This window comes from Oxyura jamaicensis, chromosome 2 (assembly GCF_011077185.1).
Source record: "Oxyura jamaicensis isolate SHBP4307 breed ruddy duck chromosome 2, BPBGC_Ojam_1.0, whole genome shotgun sequence".
Taxonomy (NCBI): Eukaryota; Metazoa; Chordata; class Aves; order Anseriformes; family Anatidae; genus Oxyura; species Oxyura jamaicensis.
In genome coordinates this window covers 146,984,597-147,008,112 of record NC_048894.1, presented here as the reverse complement: position 1 = coordinate 147,008,112, position 23,516 = coordinate 146,984,597, and the positions used below count along the sequence as shown (strand labels likewise).

The following is a 23,516-nucleotide window of genomic DNA, read 5'->3' as shown; positions in this document are numbered from 1 at the left end:
CTGCAAAATAGCCACACACCTACTAGTAAACTTCCACTTTCATAGCATAGGTAACAGCCCATGCTCTGGAGGCAAAAAATGGGCCAAACTGTACATGTGGCATTTAGAAACAGAACAAGAGAGGAGGCAGCTTACTCAGTGCTGATCTTCATGATAATTCACCTTTTCACACACTGCATCTTCAAAAAGTGGGGAAGGCATGGGACAAATGTCCATGGCTCCTTGACTCTGGGCTTTCTTTCCCTTCTGAAGAGCCTAAGGGAACACTGAGTTTTCAGTAGTGGTTGGGAAGAAGATGAAGTGGGGTATTTGGGAAATATTGGAGGTTTTAGCAGAAGGAGAATTTGTTTCTTAGTTGGGTTGCTCACTTTGGAAACGATTTACACTCACTGTTCTTGTACTTTAAAGGAATGAACAATTAAATACAGTCCATGTGATCCCACAGGATGATCAGGTTTTGTGAGGAAGGAGGTGCTTTCCAGCACTCCCACTCCTATTACCAGGGACATTGTTCAGATACGTTGGAAAGGTTGAAGTACCTCATTCAGGACTGCTCTAGCACACAATGAACTCAAGAGATAATCACTCAAATGCTTGTAAATGTGAAGATGATTTACCATGAGGTCAAAAATAAAAGTTTAAAATAAGAGCTTAGAGATAGGCCTTCTATGAATACATTGCCATTATCAAAATCCATGACTGGCTGTTAGAGTTTAGAGCAGTTAAATTTTGACACTTTGGAAGGCGAACTGATGCACTTTGGAATGTCACTCCCACTGTTCAGCACCTTGCAGGGCTGTGCTCTGCCATCTCTTGGGATTGGAGCCTAGACCTCCTGACAAATAATTTTTCACGTAAACTGGACAGACTTTGGGTTATTTGAAATACAGGGGTAAATACACATTTTAACTTCTAAGCAGCAGCCACTTTGGGTTTATCTTTAATTTTTAGATTGCTTTGAAATGATCTTTGGTATAACAGAGTAGTAGAGATGATTTTTAAGCCTTTATTTCCCCAGAGACAAAGCTTATGCGATTGTATTTCCTCTCATTGTCAGTCATTTCCTCCTGGTACTTCTCAAATTCATCTTTTTAATGAGTCTTGACAAAGATGGGGAGCCTGGTAAGCATCAGTAAGTTTCAGACAAGCAAAGAAGAGAGAGGCCAGACCATCTCACCACCTTGATAGAGATGCCAGTGCAAGTTCCTTGGATACCTGCTTGGTTTGACCAAGAGAATGGGAGCTGGGGATCACAACTGTACTGCCTGGGACTTCATCACTTCTCAGAGTCCTGGTTTCCTTCAAGACTCAAGGAAACTAAAAATAACATCTATATCTTGTGTCTAGAAAGGAATCATCAAGTTCAGAGGAGAAGTTCCTTGTACATTCAAGACACCATAAAAGAAGGCTATTTCAGGCTTTTACTGCACCCAGAGAGGTGACTTATTGTTTCACAAGCGAGAAATGGTGCATAAGGTTAATTCATTGTTACCTGCAACGCTGACTGCTCCCAAGCTTTTATTGCCATCATTCTGCTCACAGACCGACAATTTAGCATGACTCAAACAACAACACGATTGAGCCAGACTCATGGCCACATCTGTGGCAGTGCTGCCTCCTTTGGGGTCATCATCTGGGTGACACAGGACTACACCGAGCACCCCGTCAGCTCCCTACTCACCTTCCCAGGTCCTCCTTCAAGAAGTACAAGGGCTTCCCTTTGCCACGGGAGCTGCAAACCCCAGGACAAGCACGCCAAAAAGACCATGATGTGGTACTTAAGTATCTCCAAACTGGTACCAAGAGGTACCATGTAGCTCTCTTGCCAATTTCTCGGTCCATAATGTTTTCCAGCTGAGTTATCTGCAGTGTTGCAAGGTCTCCAGGATATGTCTGTGCAAAGGAGTTTGAGTCCCACAGCCACAGCTGTCACCGTGTAATTCAACTGAGTCCAGTTTTGGCAGCCTGGATGAGGGTACCAGGAGGCACTTCCCAGCAGGGCTTGTTGCAGGGAAGGAGCTCTGCATTCCCTTGTTCCTTTGGTCCTCTTCCAGCCCCAGAAGTTGATCTCCAAGGATGAAGGGGAGTCACAAGAAGGTCCTCTCTCCTTTCCCAGGTCTGGATCAGTCAGGCAGACTTTTTCTTCCCACTTATTCTCAACCTTATGGGTTCAGAGCCACAGCTCAGAAGTGGGAGTTGCTCCTTTTCCATATGAGAATAGGAAAACAGGAGCAAGCAGAGCTCTTCCATGCCTCTGGGCTCTCTCTTCCATAGTAGTAGTAGTCCAAGTCTGCTGCTCTCCTCATTTTCTGCCCCAGTGTCACATGGCAGAGTTGCTAAAGCAATGCTCTGCTACAGTGGTGGTGTTTTTCCTTGCCAGGGCATTGTGCTCAGGCAGAAGGTCCTCTTGAGTGGATTCAGGTGTCTTACACAGCTGAATCATCTGTGATTCACTTACACATATTTCCAAGGGTATTTTAACAAGGCTAAATTCACTCACTGCCCTCCTCTTCTATCATTGTCTATCATGATGTGCACCCTGCAATTAGGACCCGCCACAATCGCTCCTGGCCCTATTCATCATGCACAGAGCAGAGCGGGAAATAATAACGCCAGCACAGGAAAGCTGAAGTCAGCAGAAACATTTCTGGGAGCAGAAATTTCCCCTGGCCTTTCTGCCCTCAGACTCGGGTCCCGGTTGGGACCGCAGGGCACCCAGGCAGGCAGCCAGCACCGCTGCCAGCTCCACAGTTTTGCTCCCCACTCCAGGCATAGCAGGAAGCCTGCCGTGAGTTCAGGAGCTCACAGCTGACATGCAGAGCTGAAAGGAGCTTGGAAAGCAGAGATTAATCCCTGGCAAAGGCGTGCTTGACGTTCCAGCGCTATTAGATCTGCCGGATATAAAAAGCACCGGGTTGTTTGGTTATTTTGCGGGTGAGCCCAGCGAGCTGGGTCTCTTCGTTGTGGGAACTGGAATGCTGTTGCTTTCTGATGCCATGACTCACTGTTTTATAACCCTGTTTAATCGTCAGTTCTTTGCTTATATTCTCGCTGCATGTGCTTGGGTCAGAGCTGGGCAGCGTGAACGGGACTTTATTCTGCGTCTGGATTCCGTCATCAGGAACGGAGATATTTTTAGCCTGAGCTGCACTGCTGCTATTCTTAGCTGCTCAACTGGAGCCTCTTCTGCACTCTCCTGTCTTCTCCCCCTTGTGACTCCTGAGGCTTTTTACTTTCTCTCTCCCAGAGCTTGCTAATGAGGATATTGGGAATATATCACTGCAGAGGAGGGAGTGTCTTGGGATTGCAGGCATAAAAAGGCATAAAAAATAAATTATTATTTTTTTATCACACCCTAGGCCCCAGATTTTATAAAAATGAATATGCTCAAGATGTTATGTATGAAAACATCATCACTAAATTATTGCGGGGGAGGGTGTTTACTTTTAAAATAAAGCTGTCCCCCTTTTCTTTTTTTCTCTGTAGCCACGTAGGATCTGGTATGGACTTACTTTGATTAAGAATAAAAAGGTGAAATACATGCAGCTCCTGACCTCTTGCATTTGGACTGTGGAAGATGAAATAAAGCACAGGTGAAACAATGAGAGATCCCTCAAGGCATCAGCACCACCATCACACCCAGGGCTTCTCAGCTGGGGATGAGGTTGCCTCTGCACTGTGGCTACAATTCTTGCTGAGAGAAATTCTCTCATTTTCCCTCATTCTGTGCAGCCTCCTGAGAGACCTGCTGGTCTGAGATTGTGCTGCAGGAAAAAAAAAAAAAAAAAAAAAAAAAAAAAAGCTGATAATGCTCCTTATTTTCCATTCTCTTCCAACAAAAGATATTAAACTAATGCCAGAAGTTGCCATTTGAAGCCTTAATTAATTGTAAGAGGTTGACTCATTTAAATCATCTAATGTTTCAGCATTAGGGCAATATATAGAATCATAGAATGGCTTGGGTTGGAAGGGGCCCTACAGATGATCTGATTCCAACTTCCTGCCATGGGCAGGGACACCTTCCACCAGACCAGGTTGCCCAAAGCCCCATCCAGCCTGGCCTTGAACGCCTCCAGGATGGGGCATCCACAGCTTCTCTGGGCAACCTGTGCCAGTGCCTCACCACCCTCTGAGTGAAGAATTTCCTCCTAATCTCTAATCTAAATCTCCCCTCTTAGTTTAAAACCATTCCCTCTTGTCCTGTCATTGTCTGCCCAAGCAAAATGTTGCTCTCCAGCTTTTCTGTAAGCCCCCTTTAAAAAGCTACAATGAGGTCACCCCTGAGCCTTCTCTTGAGGTTGTTGATGAGATTTCAGTGTCTCTGTAGGCTTGCTTCCCACTGTGACCCTTCCTAGCCTGTGATCCCCTCCATCAGCTGTATTATTTCAATGTTTGAAGCATCATGAAAATCATTGATTTTCAGCTGGCCTTGTGGTTATCCAGCCACTTACACAAGAAAGAGGCAGGAGAAGAGAGAGAAGCCCAAGGGCTTTTGGGGCTGAGCTGTGACATGACAGATTTCGGTCACTTACGCACAGGCACAGCATCCTGACGTTAGTCTCAGCTGGATGTGGTACGGGAAACAGGCTTCTCCTGGGGCTGCAGCATGGAAATAAAAGAAGAGATGCTTTCTGTGCTGAGTGAGTGCTGAGCCCATGTCCTGGCACACAGCTGGGGAAAGCAGGCTTAATGAGTTGTCTCTAAAATTCAGTTTCCACTTGGAAAAAAAAATTAACAGAAAAATTGCAGTCAGCCTTAAAGAGAAAATGCATATTAATACTGCTAGCATCTACTCCTACTTTCCTCCTACGGAGCCTATAGTGAAAGCAGTGGGCATTTGTAACTACTGAGGGTGGCCTCAAGCGGCCCCATTTTGGAGCTCTGCACTCTCCTGTGATCCAATGACCAAATTAACCATAGGTGGGGACATACCACATCCCAACCGTGCTCCAGAGCATGCACTGGCTGATGATCTCCAGGCCCAGGTTCATCTTTAATTACTGTCCTTGCCTTTATTGTTATCCCCCTCTGACCTTATCAGCCATACCCAGTGCTTTGTACACAGACCACGCAGCACTGGCAAGAGTTGCAATTGCGGGTGAGAATTTGGAAAGAAAGGGATTAATTTGCAGGATTTTGGAAAGAATCTGCAGAATCTGGGAAATATTCAGCAAGTGATACAAAGTCCCTCAGGAAGTTTTGATGAATGATAATTATTTTTAGCTGTGAAATGGCACTTCAGCATTAGAGCTGTAACTTTAATCTTAATTAAAAGGTGCACATAGACTTTTCTTTATAGTCAGCCTCATGTAGAAACTTCTGAAGCAGCTTCAGGGTGCTCTTGATAATACTTGACAACACTTCTCCATTGTAAAGCAAGAAAGGTGAGTTACTTGTGGCAGAGCAGGAAAAAGCACAGAAATCCATTTTGACCATTTCTTATGGCTGAATTATCAACTCCTATTCCATAAGGAACTAGGATTTGAAAGCATGCTCAGGAAACTACTTTTTTCTCTTGAATGTAATGACCCAGTTCCCTATAAAGGGGCAGAATCATGCACTTTATGAAAATACAGCAGTTTGGAGAAGATCATTTCTCTGGCCACCAGTATAATATTCTTGCTGATGCAGCATGTTGGTATAAATCATGTCAGTATCATTGGATGACAGGTTTACTGCTTGTTTCCTTCTCCAACAGAGAATTGAGCATTTCAGAACAGAGACTTGCCCTAATTACACTTTATTTTATGTGAATGGAAAGCTTGTTCTCACATTTTTTTCTAATAGATAAACAAATTCAGTTGCTTGCAACTTTGGCCTTCAGTTGTCACTCGAATAGGGATGATTTCTCAAAGACTGCAAATTCAACACTTTGCCTTCCAACCCTTTTGTGTCTTTAAGCCTAACTCATTTAATCTATCATCAGATATTACACACAGTCCTTTTCTGCCTCTTTCCCACTTCAGATTTTGAGTCCTTTTTCCCCAGTATTACCTTGAAATCCAATTTCAAAGTGCCAAGTTGCTGCCAGAGTTATCAGGGCAGCAAACAAACACTGAGCAAGGTGTTCTCCAAAAGGACTGACTGGTTAAACATACTCACCCGCAATACATCAATATGTGGGATAGTGTATGCAGGTCAGGTCACCCAGTCTCCAAAAGGATACAGTACAACTTGAAACGGAATTGAGGAAGGCAACAAGCATGATTTCACAGCTCTGGTATGAGGAAAGGCTTTAACAGGGACCTCGGTCTGGAATTAAAACAGAGGGGGGATGTGACAGAGGCCTGTAAAAGTATGAATATATAGGAGAAGGTGGAAAGGAAAGAGGATTCATCACTTTTCACAATCCAAGCAATTTACTACTTTTCATAATACATAAGGAAAATCCAATTGATTTAGTAGTTAATGCATTTAAAACAAAGGAAGGGATGTACTGGTTAACAGCAAGTACAGCTCCACAGTTGGGCTTCTTAAAGGAGGTCAAATATTAAAAACAGGCTCCAAAAGGGAACAGATAAATTCAGGTAGTAATGGGCTATCAGTAGCTATTAATCACAATTATCTCAGTGAAGTTTTTGTCAAAGAGATGATAAAAACACTAATTAAAACATATTCCAATTATTTCAGGGGCTTACTATGGACTGGCCAGTCTGGCTCTGAGGACTGAGCACACATCAGCACCAGGAGATGCTCCTGGAGCACAACTCATATTTTGTTTCAGCTGAAGGAAGCCCAGGTCCTGTCCAGCAACGCTCTGAGACACAGACTGAAGCACAATAAGCCAAGAGGACTGAGGGATTTGTTTCTGAAGTGCCTCCTGATCTGAGCTGCAACGCACACGAAGGTTCTTTATTACACTGTTAGGGACAAAAGAGTTCCTTGACTTCAGTGGATTAATTTTCTTTCAAGGGGGAAGGTGGGAGCTAGATTATCCTCTTCTCATTACTATGCAGATGAGATAGAGGCATGAAATCCATTTGGTGTTCTAAATATAGGAAATGGCCAAAAAATACAGTGGCACCATGAATCATCCATAGAGGTGAGCTAAATTTCCACACGGGAAATGGGCTTTGGGTGGAAAGTAGGTTTGGCTCTTGGGTAGAAAATGGGTTTGCTTCTCATGGCTAACAAAATGGTTTGAAATTTTGTTGCTGCAGGGACCTGTTTTCACATTATATGCCCTTTCCTCCCGATCAAACAGCAGAAATCCTAAGGGTCATATATGAGTATTCACCGGTTCACATTGACTGAGGATTAGATTCAAGGTCTTCATTTCCTTGCTTTCAAGCAATGCAACACATAAAAGCTGCCTTGCTTTGATATACCAGAAAAAGGGAAATAAAACAGAGGAATGCAGAAATTATGAGGTTTGATCCTTTTTGATGCAAAAGTATATTGCTGTTTTCACAACTGTCCTACCCTTCATGTCCTAGGAGCATATCAAAAAATATGAAGATTATGAACATTTATTTCTCTTTGGCTACCAGCCTCCAGTCTGGAAAGGGTTAAACTCATGGTTTCAGATGCAGAGAATCTGCTGATTCTCATGGTGTTCATCCTAGTTCCCCGGTGGTGTTATTTAGGAAATTTTATTTCCAGACACTTTAATATTTATAATAATTTAATCCTTTCTGTTTTTAAAAGTCTCTCTCTTCCCTTATTGCATGACAAATTGAAAACACATCAGAACAAGCTGTACAGGCTCAAGCAGCAGAAAGCTGAAAGAAAAATATGTTAAAATATTTATTAAAGCCTTAACAGGATTACATCAGTGACTGAATTTTTTTGGCATGAGCAAGGATTTTAACTGCAGTTGCTCATTCCCACCTCACCTGGGAATGCTTTTTGGCATTGTGCATTTGTACAAAACATGAATTCTCACTGGCACCTTATTGAATTGGCTGTTAATTAACTGATCACTTAACATGGAAATCGTATGCTAATAGCATGATAGTATTATGCAGTTGAGTACTACACATAATTTTGTGTTACGGTAATGATTTTCCTAGAGAAATATTAGGACACAGGTACAGTATATGAGCAATATATTGAAAAGCAACAACAACAAAGCAATCAGAATTATCATTTAAGAAGCTACTTTGGGATAATAGAAAGGTAAATAAAAGTAAATGAGAAACAGACCACAAAGCAGACCTGTTCAACTCCTAGCTGCTTCTCAATAGGCAGTCTGAATTGGGTTTATGGGGCAAGGGTTTGGTAGAAAAGGGCTCAAAGTGTGGCTTGAGCAGAGCCCAGCAGCTACTCCATGTCAGATCAGAGCCAGCTCCAGCTGCTCCAAAAGGGACCCACTGCTGGCCAGAGTGTTTTTAGTTTGCTTTTAGTTTCTCACTGTTTTAGTCCACTAGTGATAGGCAATGTTATATTAATCTCACTATGTTGAGTCTGTTTTGCCCATGACGATAATTGTTAAGCCATATCCTTGCCCTTATCTCAACATTTGAGCCTATTTTTTTCCTTTGCAGCGTACTTTCTTCACTCCTCCACCCCCTCTTCTTTTGAGGACAGGGAGTAGGGTAAAACCACCACACAGTCAAAAAAGAAAACATGAGATTGGTTATGAGATGCACTATTCAGGAAACAAACAAACAAACAAACAGACACCTCTGTTCCAAAAACATTTCAGTTTTATACTTTTGTCAAAACTAGCCACAAATCTTATTGTGGTATGCAAGGAAGGAAAGTATCAGCATTAATTTCACTGCGGTAGGGATGTTCAGGTCATTCCAAGTTCATGTCAACCTCTAGAAGCCAGCAATGTCCATTCATTTTACAGCTCTTTACCAGAGAGAGACTGATACCAAGCTCAGCACACATCCTGACTGAATTCTGTAATAACTCCTTCAAAGCATCAGGTACATTTTGAGGTTCTTATGAATTTGTTTTTAACAAGCCCCTACCATGGAAATAATACCATTAGTGCCATTTTGCAGGGGGGTATCTATGGCATAGGCAGATGAAGGACTTAACCACACAAGTGGCTACTGTTTTAGCAGAACCATGCTCCTTTTTCATACTTGGCACCTGTGGTAAACATGATGCAGTTTGTTTTCCTTTGATCCTAACTGAGATGCTAACCTGATTTGAGCTGCTTCACTGGAATAAGTATCTTGCAAACTTAGATTATTACACATAAAGAAACCAAGACAAAATAGTTCAGCAGTCAAATAATGCTAAAATTCTTCCGTTAAATTCAGAATTGCCTTAGCCGAATCAACTGGACAGTACCTGGAGGGGGAAACATTACTTCCAGTGCACCCAGTTACCCGTGGCTGAGAACCACTCCTGGTATGAAAGGCCAGGGGTGACAGTTCAGCCTTACAAGAGTTTCTCTGCAAACTGAATTGGCCCTGGGGGCCTTCTAGCCATCAGTGAGAGTTACATGCCTCAGATCCTTGAAAATGTGGGTCCTGACTTTTTCCAGCAGAGAGAGTTAATTTAAAAAATACATCTAATTGAATCCTGCCCTTTCTCTGTTCTTCTCCCATTTGCCTTATACATATTGTAACGCCTTGTTGGGTTGTGAACCAGAGTTCATGTGATGCACAGGGCAAAACTGAATATAAAAGAACCATTTGCTGCTTTCCGTAAGTTTATTTATGCATTACTTTCAAAAGTTAAGGGAGGGATTCACCTAGCTTCAGTCTTCAGAACTTCAGACGCTTCTCTAAGGCAATCATACAGCTCCTTCTATGCTCAAAGGAGAGAGAAGGGAGATCCAGAGTGTGAGACGTCATGCTAAGTCTTCTGTCTAAGCCAAGCAGAGTGATTTCACCTTTGGAGAGGTGGATGGATGGATCTCAGCTGACCCTTCTGGCCTCTGTTCTGCCCCTCAGCTGCTCATTCATCCTCCCTTCTCATCATGCAATCATGCCATGAAGTTCAAATGAGAAAAATGGTTAGGAAAAGCAGGAAATATTTCAAAGGTTTGTTGAACGTTTGATGGAACTGCTTTGTCTCAGCAGTCTATTCAAAGTGGGTTGTTTTCTGAGTCATGATGTCTGCTGAGATATATCAAGAACTTCAAACTATTAATTTCTAAAGAATCAACCAGCTTGATAACTGAAGCCTTTACAAGACAGACAGCTAAAAGGAAATAGTAAGAGGAGAAGTATGTCCTCAGCTGGCACATGTGTTTGAAAGAAAGATGTGAATGGCTTTTATATTAAGACTAGACAGAAATTTCAGTCATTTGATTTCATGTCAGATCAGTGAAATCTCTCTGGCTTTGACAATATTGCTCTTTTTTTCAATTGTGTGAGTACGTGAAGCCCTACAAATACACAAAGCTCATCCATGTAGGAGGAAGCATGCAGCACGATCCTGTCTTTCTACTATTTTGACTTCATGTAAGAGAAAAGGCCCTTTTCCAGCCTATTGGCATGCTATTGAAATTCATTGTCTGCATAAATACATCCTCTGCTGTATATTCAGTGCTTCTAAGGAGCCAAGGAAAATCATTTTAACCAAGGTTAAAGGATTCTGAAATGTTATCTAGCACCCATTCCCATGGTTACTGAAAAAGTGTTTTAGCTTGCCAGGCAGATAGTAAAGGAAAACTTATTAGCTGAGTAGCTCAAACAAAGGTTTTTGAAGATCCAAAGTAAAATTACATGAAAAGGAAGTAACTTTGTTTTAATGCAAAAAAGTGACTGTAAAAAACAGTAAAAATTATAAAAAAACCACCAATCTTCAAAATCTGGACTGAGTGCAATGTAAAAACTTGCTAAGTGTCAGGGATCAATAAAACCTCCCTCCCCAGTCCCGCACCTCTCAAATGAAGCACAGACATATATTTGAGCTCTCGTAATTTTTTTTTTTTATTAATCTGATTCTGAAATGTAGTTTCTGGAAACACTACAGGGATTGACTTTGGAGGTTCTTGGGACAGTTTTGTCTCTCTCAGTAAAGATTCCTGCACACCTTAATGCTTGTAAGTCTCTCACTCTTGCTAGCACAGGCCAGCTTGAAACTCAGCATGCCTACAAGAGGACATTAATTTTCATAAGTTACTCCTGAACTGAACCCAATAAATTGTGTTTGAATGAAGTGGTAACATCATTAAAACCACCACTCCATATGCCATTTCATAGCAGTTATAAAACATAGAGCTAAAGTTTACAGATCTGATAATTTAGGACTTGTTAGATTTTCCTATTTCTTTGGAAATGCAAATCATCACCTCTAAGAATCATAAAATTCAAATTCTTGCCCTTTTTAGGTTGTGTGCTATTAAAGTCTTCATTTGCTGGCAGTCTACCATTGGTTGTTAACAAGATTTAGGCAATGTGGTTAAAATGCAGAAATAAGGGAACTCAATATTAACTTATTTAAATTCATCTACCTTCTGTTTTCAGTCATTTTTATCTCTAATTAACATTTTTAGTAGCCCAAAAGAAAGTTCTCACCCTGTTGTGCTGAGTTCTGAGCAGATATGTAGTAAATCTCTGCAGAAACTTAAGACCTAACAAGTAAAACAGATAAAAGGCATATTGTTTCCCCATTTACAGATGCACAATGAATGAATCGTAGTAGATTGTTAAAGATATTGGAGTTATCTTTATGTGACTGCAAGTGGTTGTGTTAGCGGGCACTTTGGACCATAGCAGTACTCACCCAGAACCTCCTTGCAATGAGGTCTAACTAATCCCACCTGGTTTAAGGTAACACCAGGAGAAGAGTGTCAGGTACTGGTCAGATACAGTCACAGCTGAGAGCTGTCTCTCGTTGGGCTGGCCACAACTGCAAAACAGCAGTATCTAAAGCCATTCAACTCACAGAAGCTGTCCCCAAAGGACTCTCCAGCATTACACAGAAAGTCTGTAAGCAGAGCACCTATTCCTGTGCTTTAACTTCAGACAGGGATGAAAAAAAATATGACTATTTCTAGCTCAACTTCTGCTGGCTATTTTCACATACCACTAGTTCCTGGCTTGGATGCTCTTATTTGACACAGTCAGAGCTCCTAGCTCCTCGTCCTTGCAAAAAATTTGAAAAATAAATGAACTCAAAGAGCAAACAGAAGGCAAATTAAAACTTTTATATAGAGTTAGGTAGATAGATAGATAGATCTAGTAGCTTTAAAGACACAGAAATTGAAAAATCACTTATTTTTTTTTATTATTATTATTTTTAACTTCTAGGTTTAGCAGTTCAGAAAGATGCTTCAGAAGAGTTAATATGGAAACAGCTCAGCTGGCAGCCCTTCATCCAGAGACTGGCATATCTTGTACTTATCAATTCCAAGAAAATTTCATTCCATGGAGATTTCCTCACACTGCCTAGAAAATTGCAGAACTGCAGAGCACAGCTGCACAGTTCTAATGGTAAGGGCCAATCCTGTCCGTGCAGCATTGGTTTCATGCTTTCATTTCCAGTCTTCTGGCAGCTCCGGGGTGCTCCTGCAGGCAGCCCCAAGGATAGGACTGAGTTATTGGTGCTGTGATGCACTGTCCGTGATCCTGTGTTCTGCTGCAACCTGCTGGAGGAGGACGTGTAAATGGGGAAATGACAGCAATGCATCAGGGCCTGGGAAGACAGTTGTGCTACTTTTGTAACTCAACTTCTGGCAAAAGAAGAGCTTTGTCTCCGTTTACAGCCTGGCTTGTTTCCACAGTGAAACTGAACCCCCTCCAAAGCAAAGACACAGGCTGTTTATGCAAAGGCTGTATGGGATATTTTTGTGTGAAGGGTAACTTCTTAATGAAGTAAGGCAGGAACACCAGCAACAGCACTGTGCTTCCACTTGTAAAGCCCTACACGGGTGGAGGCAGCAAGGAAGTGACTTGCTCCCCACATCAGCACAACACACGCTCACAGGAGGGCAAAGGTTTGTAGGATAGCTCTCCTTCAGCAGCTTGTGGAAACACAGGCAATGGAGCTGTGAGGTCCAGGGGACCATAGAAGCATAGAATGGTTTGGGTTGGATGAGATTTCTAAAGATCATCTAGTCCCAACCCTCCTGCCATGGGCTGAGACACTTTCTGATAGATCAGGTTACTCAAAGTCTCATCCAATGGGACTTTGGACCAGATGGAAACGCATAAATTTGCCCCTCTGCCAGACACATGCAATGTAGAGGAAAAGCCCTCAGCACAAAATGCTGTGATGTACCAAGTTGCTTGCTAGCACGGACATTGCCAACATGGGCTGAAATGACTGCAAAGGCCTTTATTTTTAAAATGACATCAAATCCCAGCTCTAAAAAAGACAAAATGACCATAGTGATGAGGTGTAAACCCTTTTTTTTCTTTTTTTTTTTTTTTTTTTTTTTTTTTTCTCATCTCTAAACCCCAAATAATAACATTGAACCTAACCACAGATGTTGTAAGGATAAGCGAATTTCTAAGGCTTGCCTCTCAGCAAAGATAGGGCTTAGAGCTGTGGTCTTTGAGGATGCTACTCTTATCCTCATCACTGGATCTATTTATTCCATTTACTGCTTTATCTGATCTCTTTCCATTGTAGTAGTTCTAGGGTTTAGATATAAAAGAAATGAAAAAATATTTCAGGTTGAGGAGTGAAGTCAACTTAATGTTGCCAAGCATTCCATAACTAGGGAAGTGATAAAACCCCCAAGACTATAAAATAACCAACCAAAGCCAGTGGAATTATTTTCATTTGCCATCTGTTTTTTGTAATTTGAAAGCATAAATATTAAAGCCAGCAAATCTGGTGGTTAAATGCTGTTAAATAATTTGTTGTGACATTCTGAGTGGTGGAAGCTTAGACTTTCACCTTGGGGTACTTGGACTAAGCCTAACAGCATGTGTTTGAGTAAAACAAGGCTTCCAGAAGTGCATCTGGTTCTGTTAAGATTTCAAGAGAGACACAAGAGCCTCAGCTCCACACTAAGGGTTAGAATGGAAACACTTTGGAGAAAAAAAATTGAGATGCTTTCATTGCCAAATATGACCTACCTCAGCATCGGGGGCTTTCAAAAATACATTATAAAGCCATGAGAGCCAGCAGCTACATGAATTTTAAATGACTGCTAGTCACTTCTAGGTTGCTTGTGACTCGTTAAGCAGATGTTTGTGCCTCTAGTTTTATTCAAGCTCTTCAGTTTTGCTCCTTTTTCACACACATGTTCTCGCTGACTGGGAGTGCTCAACACAGAGACAGGCCTGCGAGGCAGCATGCTTGGAGCAACACCAGGAACTCAACCCTCAGCACTCGCTAGTCCTGTTTAAAAACATGTTGTTTTTATTTTTTTCCCTCTTTTATTGCAAAAACTTCTATCCTCAATGTGGGGAGTGGATAAAAGCGGGATGTGGATAAAAGAGGTTTAGGTTGGATATTAGAAAAAACTTATATACTGAAAGGGTTGTTAGGCATTGGAACAGGCTGCCTGGGGAAGTGGTTGAGTCACCATCCCTGGAAGCCTTTTAAAGACGTTTAGATGTAGAGCTTAGTGATATAGTTTAGTGGAGGGCTTGTTAGTGTAAGGTCAGAGGTTGGACTCGGTGATCTTGGATGTCTCTTCCAGCCTAGATGACTCTGTGACTCTGTGATTCTGTGAAGAGATGATTAAAATAGGCCTTGGGAACAAAAATTACTGCTATATCCTAGCAGAAATTAGTGTTCTGTACTAACAGATCAGTGTACCTGTATATTTTTCGACTTACCCAACTTCACAGTTTAATCCAGCTGGGTGAACTTGGCTTTGTGAACAGGACACCCTGAGCTATTACTGCATGGTTGGCTCTCCCCCAGCACTTGAGAGTGGAGAATTAGACGTACCTACACACTTTTCCCATCCAGACTGGCATGACTGCAGTGCCTAATGTTGGCCACGAACCGATACACCTTGTGACAGAAAGGTCCCATGCAAAGAGAATGAAAAGACAGCACTGTGCAGGGAGTACACTGTAAATACTGTCAGTGTTGCAAAGTGCAATCGGGTCCGTGTGAGGAACTCACTTCAGCCAGTACTGAAACCACATTTAGTTGTTACCTCGGTATTTAGTGGTCTGCCTTGGCCCACACACAGGTTACAAAGTGCAGTGTGCCACATGGCTGTTGCTGCTGATTGATCTTTGGTTTACCAACCCCACAAATTCTCTCCCTAACCATCTTCTGCTGATCTATAGTGTGGAGGAACAGGCTGAAAGCATATTCTCATTGGGAAATAAATCCTTCTGTCTTTATTCAACTAGATTTTCAAGCAGTCTTCCACATCCACAAGGTCAGGAATGGCATGTTTTTTTAAATATGCATATTTGTCTCTGGCCAAGCCACCCCTTAGGGCTCCATGTAGCAGTAAAATCAATCAAAGCCCATGCTAGAAGCAGAATTTTAAATGGGTCTTTTAAGTAAAGTTGCATAATTAATATCAGGCTTGCAATGCTGAGGGGGGGAAAAGGAAAAATGAGTGTAAGCCTGTTTAGAAATCTATCTTCATTACAGACTGCCACATTTTCTGAATGTGGAGTAAATCATTTCTGTCCATAAATACAGAAAAAAAAAATACCTTAAAATCAAATGGCTGTTGCAGAAAAAGGCTGGACTTGTCAGAAGCACCTTCAGCTCAAACAATAACCAAACAGATGAGACACAACAAGGCACCTCTGTTCAGCTGAGCTCTGTTCACTACCTGCCTGAGTCAGTACAAGGCAATGCCCCAGAGAGGTGGTAATAGGTCAAAATTCAGTGAAAGGCTATATAGACCAATTTTAATCATGAGATATAACAGCTTAAGTCACATAACCTTCCAACAGGGAAGAGCTAATAGCTTGCCCATAGTCAGTTATTAATAGCCAAGTGTTATGAATGGTTGTTAAAATCGTTTACCTTTGACTGCCCACAGAGCATCCTCACATCTCAACCTCTATTGCTAGTCATTGAAGACAGGGGCTTGTAGGAGTGATTTATCCTGCCTATTTTAAACACCATTGTAAAATGATTTTCCAATGCCACAAAATTTCTCCCTGATGACCTTCTGCTGATCTATAGTGTGGAAGAACAGGCTGAAGGCATATTCTCATTGGGAAATGAATTCTCATTTTGTCACCATATGACACAAAAGTCAGGCATATTAAATCTGCCCAGTCCTCTCTGCTGACTCCAAGGGGTCAGTGCTCTAGATGAGCAGTTCAGGTGAGGACATGGGTAATGCAGGTACCACTACTTACTCAGATGAATTCTGTCCATGCTACCTTGTTAAGGCTCCTTAACTCCACAAATACCTGAATCCTCAATTGCTTTGGAGTATCTGCTTCATTTCAGATCAACTCACCTGCAAAACAAAACAAAACAAAAGGGTATTTTTCAAAGACCTGTGCATAGACTGGAGAGCTGAACACAGATACACACCATAACTCACACTCCCTCCAAATGCTAGAGTTAAAATCTATAAAACTATTCACACAAGTTCATGCTGATTTTCAGCAGTACTCTTTATACTCTTTATTAGGTTGAAAGGTACCTAGAGGATAAAAGTCATTTGGTAGTAATCATGCTCTGAAACATAATTCAATTACTCAAGGACTTTATGAGCTTTTCTTTAAGTTGGATTCTTCTTCCAGACAATGATCATTAGCTTTATTTTCAGAAATTCACAAACACTGCATGCACAAAAAATGTACAACTTAGCCCTGATTCAACTGCACAGCGAACGCACACACACAGGACGTGTTTTTGTGCCAGTGAGGCCTGATCTTGCAACCATTAAATGTGAATTAAAGGAGCTATTACCTCTGGAGTTTCAAGATCACATTCAAAGCTGTCCAAGAATGTGGGTTGTGTCCTTTCTGATTTTCCCCCTGCTGCTGTCACCTTGCAGGATATAGCTACACCATTTTTTATCCCATACTAGGAGCTTAAATCAATCAGTCAAGTCTCACCTTATGGTTGATATGACCTTAGGGTCTGTCCTGTGCATTGCTGACCCCCAGGTGTTTGATGTCACCCACCACCAAACATGATCAACATTGAGCTGCGCCGACCTTCCAGCTCCTGAATTAACAACCACTCTCTAATTCAGCCCAAGAGTGTCATCTTCCCTTCGGTTTGTGTTTGAATCTCCAGATCTTTCTGAAGCATGAAAGTTAATATGTTAAAAAACAAAAAACAAACAAACAAAAAAAAGCCTTTTTCAACAAAGAGATCAAATACCATTGTTGCTCTCTCTCTTGCTGCAGCTCATTATGTCCTCTGCTTACTCTAAGAGTTAGAGCTATTTCTATTGTATTATTTTAAATGGCTGCTCCATGTGACCTCACCGTTCATTAAAAGAAGTAAAGTGGCAAGCAAACAGACTACAAGTTGGATTTCAGGTTTTGAAGTTATGTCAGGAGAATTCATGTAGTTTGGGAACACCTTGGTAAAAAATCATTACCTTCCTATTATGATCTCTGTACAGATTTGGGGAAACTGTTATAATCAAATAATTCTATAGAGAGGACCCATCCTCCCTTTCCCCATTTCAGAAGGACTCCTGGTGTTGGTAGACTTAAGGAGGTTGCACCCGCTGTGGGAGGCAAGGACCTGAGCACCCCACATCGCTGCAGGATGAAGTGCCATAGACCTTGACCAACTAATTGTATGTGTGTCCCTGTTGTCACTGCCACAGGATCTGCCGTTTCTCTCCATGCTGTGTTAGCAGAAAGAAGTGTGTGTCTGATTGTCCTTGAACTGTCTCCCAATGCATTGCACAGCCATCACGTTGCTGTGAGCCAGGAGCTACGTGACCTCTGCACGTCTTGGGGAAACATTTGATACTGCCCGCACACCCTCACTGGCATGGGTAGCGCTGCCGATGCGCAGTCCAAGAGCACTTCCAGCCTTCACAAGGGAGCAGTGCAGCAAAGTGGAGTGCTGAGGAGGGGACTGTGCTGTTTTTCAAGCCTTCTGCACCCACCTTGGTTCAGTCTCGGGGAATTAGCTGGCATGTGGCAGCCTCCAGGGAAGCCCCTGAAAAGGAGCAAGTCCCGTTGCAGAGGCTGGGCAATCTTCCTTGTAGCCCATGAACGTCTCTTGAGCCAAAGAAGGCCTCTCTGGGCTAAGAAAATCTAAATCAAAGGATTGTACAGTAAATGCACGTTGTCTGCTTGGACTGCCCCAGTTGGAGTGGGACTGACAGAGTCTGTGGCTGGGCTTGGCCTGCCATGGGGACAAGGATGCCCAACGCCTTTGTGAAGCCAAGACCTCTGTATGCAAAGTGGCTGTGTTTTATCTTTTTTTTTTCAAGATGTGGTAAGTCTTTGTTTTCTAATACGCAAAACATATGTCACATCACAAATGATGTGATGGGTTAAACAGCCTGTAAGGAAGCCCACTCTCAAGGACTATTTAAGGAATAGCATTTAAATGGCATAAAGACCTTTGAGTAAAGGCCAACAAAAGCTCGTGGCTGGAGCCAAAAAAGCCGTTACGAGATTAAGAAGCCTTTTATGAGCCCCTGTTCATCTACTGCCTGATTTTGCTACATTTGCTGGCTCTCTGAACCATGCTTCGGGACACCAAGCACTGCCCACGTGCTGTACAAAGGGGACCTGGGGCCTCATTTTACTCTTGCAAATTCTGGGTGGTTTGGTGCCAAAACTGCTGGTGCCATGGGGTGGTTGTGGGTCTGCCCCAGCATTCAAACCCTGCAGGGCCAGTCCATGAGGATGCCGGTGTTGGATTGGGACAGCAAGTACCACTACCAATTAAATTCTTATCTGTAGGCATATGTATTCCTTTTAATGGCTTGCAGGGCTTCTGTATCTAAAATATGGAATTGTGCTGGACAGGTTTTATAATAAGGGATTCTTTATTTCCCCATTAATGCCTGCTTAAAAGACTATCAGTATGGTGGGAGACATTTTGCTTTTAACAGGGACTGAGCAGTAATGAGGGACTTAAAAACACTTGAATACTGAGCATTAATTTATTTATTTTGTTCTTTATTATAGATTATAGATATGCATGTAATCAGGCATAACAATAAAGAAACCTCAGAATTTGGGAAAATGAATGATTAGGGATTGGTTTGACCTGAACTCACATGAAAAGCTCATTTTCAACACTTATTGCTCAAGATTAGACTGTGTGAAGCATGGGAAGAATGAAATAAACAAAATCCCTCCCTGTATGAGTTTACGATCTGGAGATAAGTAAGACAGAGCACACGCAGGCACCCTCATCCCTGTGTTCAGAACTGAGATTTTGTTCCTGACCTATTTACATTCAGGTTTTGGTTTGGATTTCAAAAACAATTTTCTCTCACTCCATTTTGTGGCTTGATTCTGAAAACTGTGCCACAAATGTGCAGCTGTGGAGGATGCATTAGAAAGTGTAGAAGTACTACAAAACCAGGTTTTAAATGTCTCAGAAAAACAAAGGAAGTAGTTTTTCATGGGAGATATATACACTTGTAACAGGACACTGTACACAGTGCTTCCAAAGCTCATGAAGCTCCTTGAGCTGGTTTGAGTGCTGTGTGATGGAGAGCATGACAGAGGAGATCCACAGCAGAGCATGGTCTTGTGTCCTGGGGACAGTCCTGGCTGCTTGTTCCCCCAGTCATTCAGAGGAAAAACATATGGAGAGTAATTAGAGGGAAAGAAAATGACTAAGAACGTTCTGAGAAGCAAAACAGGTGTTGACACGTGCTAGAAATACTTGTGTGCTTTCATGATTAATATGCCGCACTGTGAGATGCTGGGTCACACCTGTGGCACACGGCCCAGTGTCCTGCAAGTGAATGAGTGATAACGCTCAAATGACCTTTTCCTAGTGTGTTAGGGAAGCATTGCTTAAGGTATAAATCACTTCCAAAGCGACCAGAATTTGCAGGCTAACACACCAAACAGCTATGCTTTATCCCTTATTGAGTCAAGGGCAATTAAAATACTTTGGATTTTACTTTCCACAGTGATCAAATATTAGGATTATATTTAAAATAAGAACAGAGGTAAGAAGTGAAGGGAAAAAATAGCAAGCAGCAAAATGCAGTATGCTCTGCAGCCCAGAGACATGCAGGAAGATGAGGACACATTTCTCCTTTCACTTCCTCATGCCAGTCACTTCCACACAGCCAAGGAACTGGAGGAAACTCCCCACCGAAAGTCATAAAATAGCAACAAGACCACAGCATAGGAGGAAACGTAATCCAGAGCAGGGTGGGACCAGGAGGGGGTGATGGTAGTTGTGGTAATTCCTGACAGAGCAATTCAGCCAGTTTAAAAATAGAAGTTGTCAGGCAAAGCAGAAAGTCCTGGAGACAAGCAGGTGGCTGCAGCAGATTTTTGTTTGAAATGCTAAGGTGGAGGGGAATTACCATCTTCTTCCAGCCTTTCTGTTTCTCCAGAATCAGAAGAAGCCAGGAAAGCATATGGAAAGCTTATCTTCCCACAGAGCATCCCCTTCCATGGGAAACTAGCTGATGTGTAATATGAGCTATTGCCTCTGAGTTGTGTGTGGATGCTCTCCTCGCTCCCACAGTTCAAGAGGTTACTTAGAGGCCAGATACATATATAAATACCATATGCTGCCTATGTCAAAGCAAACCTTTTCTTTTTAGTTTCTCCAGAGTTCTGAAATACTCCATCTGTGTCCCTAATAATGCTTGCAGCCAGATGCCTCTGGCAGGGAAGAAATGTATATATTCCTAAAGTAACCGGGTTGTGTCAGAGATGGGAAGAGGCAGAAGCAGACAAACCACAGCCAGAATGATCAGTCATTCTCAAGGGGTCCTTAGCAAACAGCCTTGATGCGCTCTCAGTGCTGAAATATACTGTCAGTGTTACCAAATAAAGCTCAGGGCATTGCAAGAGGAACAAAGCATTGTCATTGATTATATGCTACGCGCAAACCAATAAGCAAGTCATCACAGTACACGCTTTTGCAGATAATTAATTTTAAACAAAGTGGGCATAGACTTTTGTGTCAAAAGTACCTCTGCTGAGATTTGATAGGGAAAGGCAGGAAAAGATTTAGCAAAAGGACGCTGTAGTGCACGTATCTCCACCCGATCTTCTCATCCTAAGATCCTTTCTCTGACAATGGCAACAAAAAATAAACAACTTTAAATGTGATTTATGTAGTGATACAGACCTTAGAGTGAGATATGGACACCCTGATATGCCTCTCTGCCACCACTATTAAGCTCAGCCAGATGAATGTCTCTGATGTACTCTTCTCTACCTTTGACCACATGAATCCCACCAAAGGAGTAATTCATCCTAAGAGAGCTTGGCCTGTGGGGACTCCTAGTAGGCAAAAAAGTGCATTAAATAATAATAATAATAATTCCCTAAACCAAAATCACCATAATGTCATCACTACACCAAAAAAGTAGACAATTTACACACAATCCACCCTTTGTCCCTTTACCACATTAAGACAACACATATTCTTCTCAATTATATTGTAAATCCTTGACAACTGTTAAATTGTTAGACAACGTCCAGTCCATGTTTTTTCCAGTTACTTCTCCCTCTTACCGTCCTTATCTCAAATTCCTTGAGCCCCATGTTGGGCACCAGAAAGGACTGTGGTGGTTTTACCCAGCTGGGCAACTGAACTCCACCACAACTGCTCTCCCACTCCCCCTTCTCAAAGGAAGAGAGGGAGAAAATATGATGGAAAGGGCTCAGGGTTGAGATAAGGAAAGGGAGATCACTCAAGAATTATTGTCATGGGCAAAACAGACTCAGTGTAGGGAGATGAATAAAATTTTTTACCTATTACTAACAGGCTAGCACGGTGAGAAACAAAAGCAGGCTAAAAACACCTCGTCTCTGGCCAGCAGCAGGTCCCTTTTGGAGCAGCTGGAGCTGGCTCTGATCTGCCATGGGGCAGCTGCTGGGCTCTGCTCACAGAGGCCACCCCTGCAGTCCCCCACTACCAAACCCTTGCCATTTAAACCCAATGTAATGTTCCCAATTCATTTCTATCATTTGAGCTCCTTATGCAGTCTCCATTACTGGAAAAATCTAGCAATTTTGACCTTTCATTCCAAACGGGAAAGAAAAAATGTAAATCTGAAATTTTCTGCCAGTACAGATGTTTTCATTTGTAGCTGTATGTCAACTAATTAAGAAGGAACATTTGAATTCCACAAAACAAATATTTTTCAAAGGAAAGCTCCAAGTCTGGAAATTTTCAGCCAAAACATAATGAAAATTGTCTATCTCCATGTTCAGTTCTGCCTTTCTTCACTGAACTTACTTGAGGGGATACTGGGTTAAAAGATACTATTTTGCCAGCATCCTGTTCTGTAGCATTTGCTAATTTTACTCAAATAGCTTTCCCCCAGATCACCCATGGGTAGCTGGTATAAACAGTAGCATATATATTGTGACTATCCTTTCAATTTCAAAGCAAGTTCAAGTTTATTTGCTGTTATAATATCTGTTTGGCAAATGGTTCCTGGTCATAAGCTATGCAGTAAAAGATGGAATTGCCTTCTGTTTTTGTGCAATTAAAAAGTAATGATAAGTCTTAAAAAGTCATGTTGCAATGCCAGTAATGACCTTATGTGCATATTCAGGTGATGAGTATTTTCCCTGTGTTTCTCCTTATTCTAATTTAGTGTTTTTGTTCTTGTTACTGCCTTTTCTGTGGCAAAGGTAAGGAATGCAAGATGCACCTCTGGTGTAAACAAATTTATGTAAATAAGGGATAAATTTGAAGAGCTTTTCAACAGCTAATAGGAAATATGGAGATGAAACATCAGAAGCAGCACAATGGAACAGAAAGGGATTTAGTTCTGTGCATATGCTAAAGAAAGCAGTATGAGGGCATATTTCTGTATGCTTGGGAAACGAGAGGGAGGGGATTTTGTACTGTGGGCAATTGAGCATGAACTTCTTCAGTACTTTCTGAGTCCTAGCTACAACGAGCTGAGTGCTGCCTTGGGGCTCTGAGTGAGCCAGCCCCATGGGGACGGTACAACCATCACCTCACTTCACCTCTGTCCTGGCCTTCTAATGTTTCCTGAGTGAGCAACAGCTGCATGTCAGAGCAAACTCTGCCCATGCCAAGGCTCGACTGGCATCCTCTTCCTACAGTACCCTATTGAGGGACCTCACTGACAAAACACCTCCAACCTCTCCTTCTCCTCCCTTCCTTTCTTTCCTAGTCTGCTCTCTGTACCTTCAGTCCTCAGGGGAGAAAGTCGTTATGATGTCCATAAGTGAAAGGAATTATAAGATCTTATAGCTTATATCTTTCAAGTTTTTCAAAACACTTCAACGATGTCTGTAAGTAGGCATCTCATTTATCTGAAGCAGAGGTCTTTGAGGAAGAAGCGGAAAATAAGGACTGTAGGGCAGTTTCTGTTCTAGGCTTTTGACACCTAAAATTTTACATTTAATCTTGACTGGTTGCATGTTCCATCTCTGTAGCTATGGGTCACCAGAGAGAGCAAATCTTATCAAAGAGTGGGATAGGAATCATATCACCAAATTCACACATCTCCATTTGAACTAATAACCCCATGTTTCTATTGAGTCAGCAGAGAGAAGTAGGATACAATTCATCACGGCTACTGTAGGATGAGATAAACT

General features: G+C 42.0%; 1 long non-coding RNA gene across 1 annotated transcript; it reads right to left on the bottom strand.

Annotated features, from left to right (window-relative positions):
• Positions 1-2,342: 2,342 nt before the first annotated feature.
• Positions 2,343-8,207, bottom strand: LOC118162762. The gene is made up of 3 exons (XR_004748613.1): positions 8,158-8,207; positions 6,103-6,252; positions 2,343-3,764 (listed from the first exon to the last, which is right to left on the bottom strand). It is a non-coding gene; the product is annotated as an uncharacterized LOC118162762 (long non-coding RNA).
• Between the last annotated feature and the right edge of the window lie 15,309 nt (positions 8,208-23,516).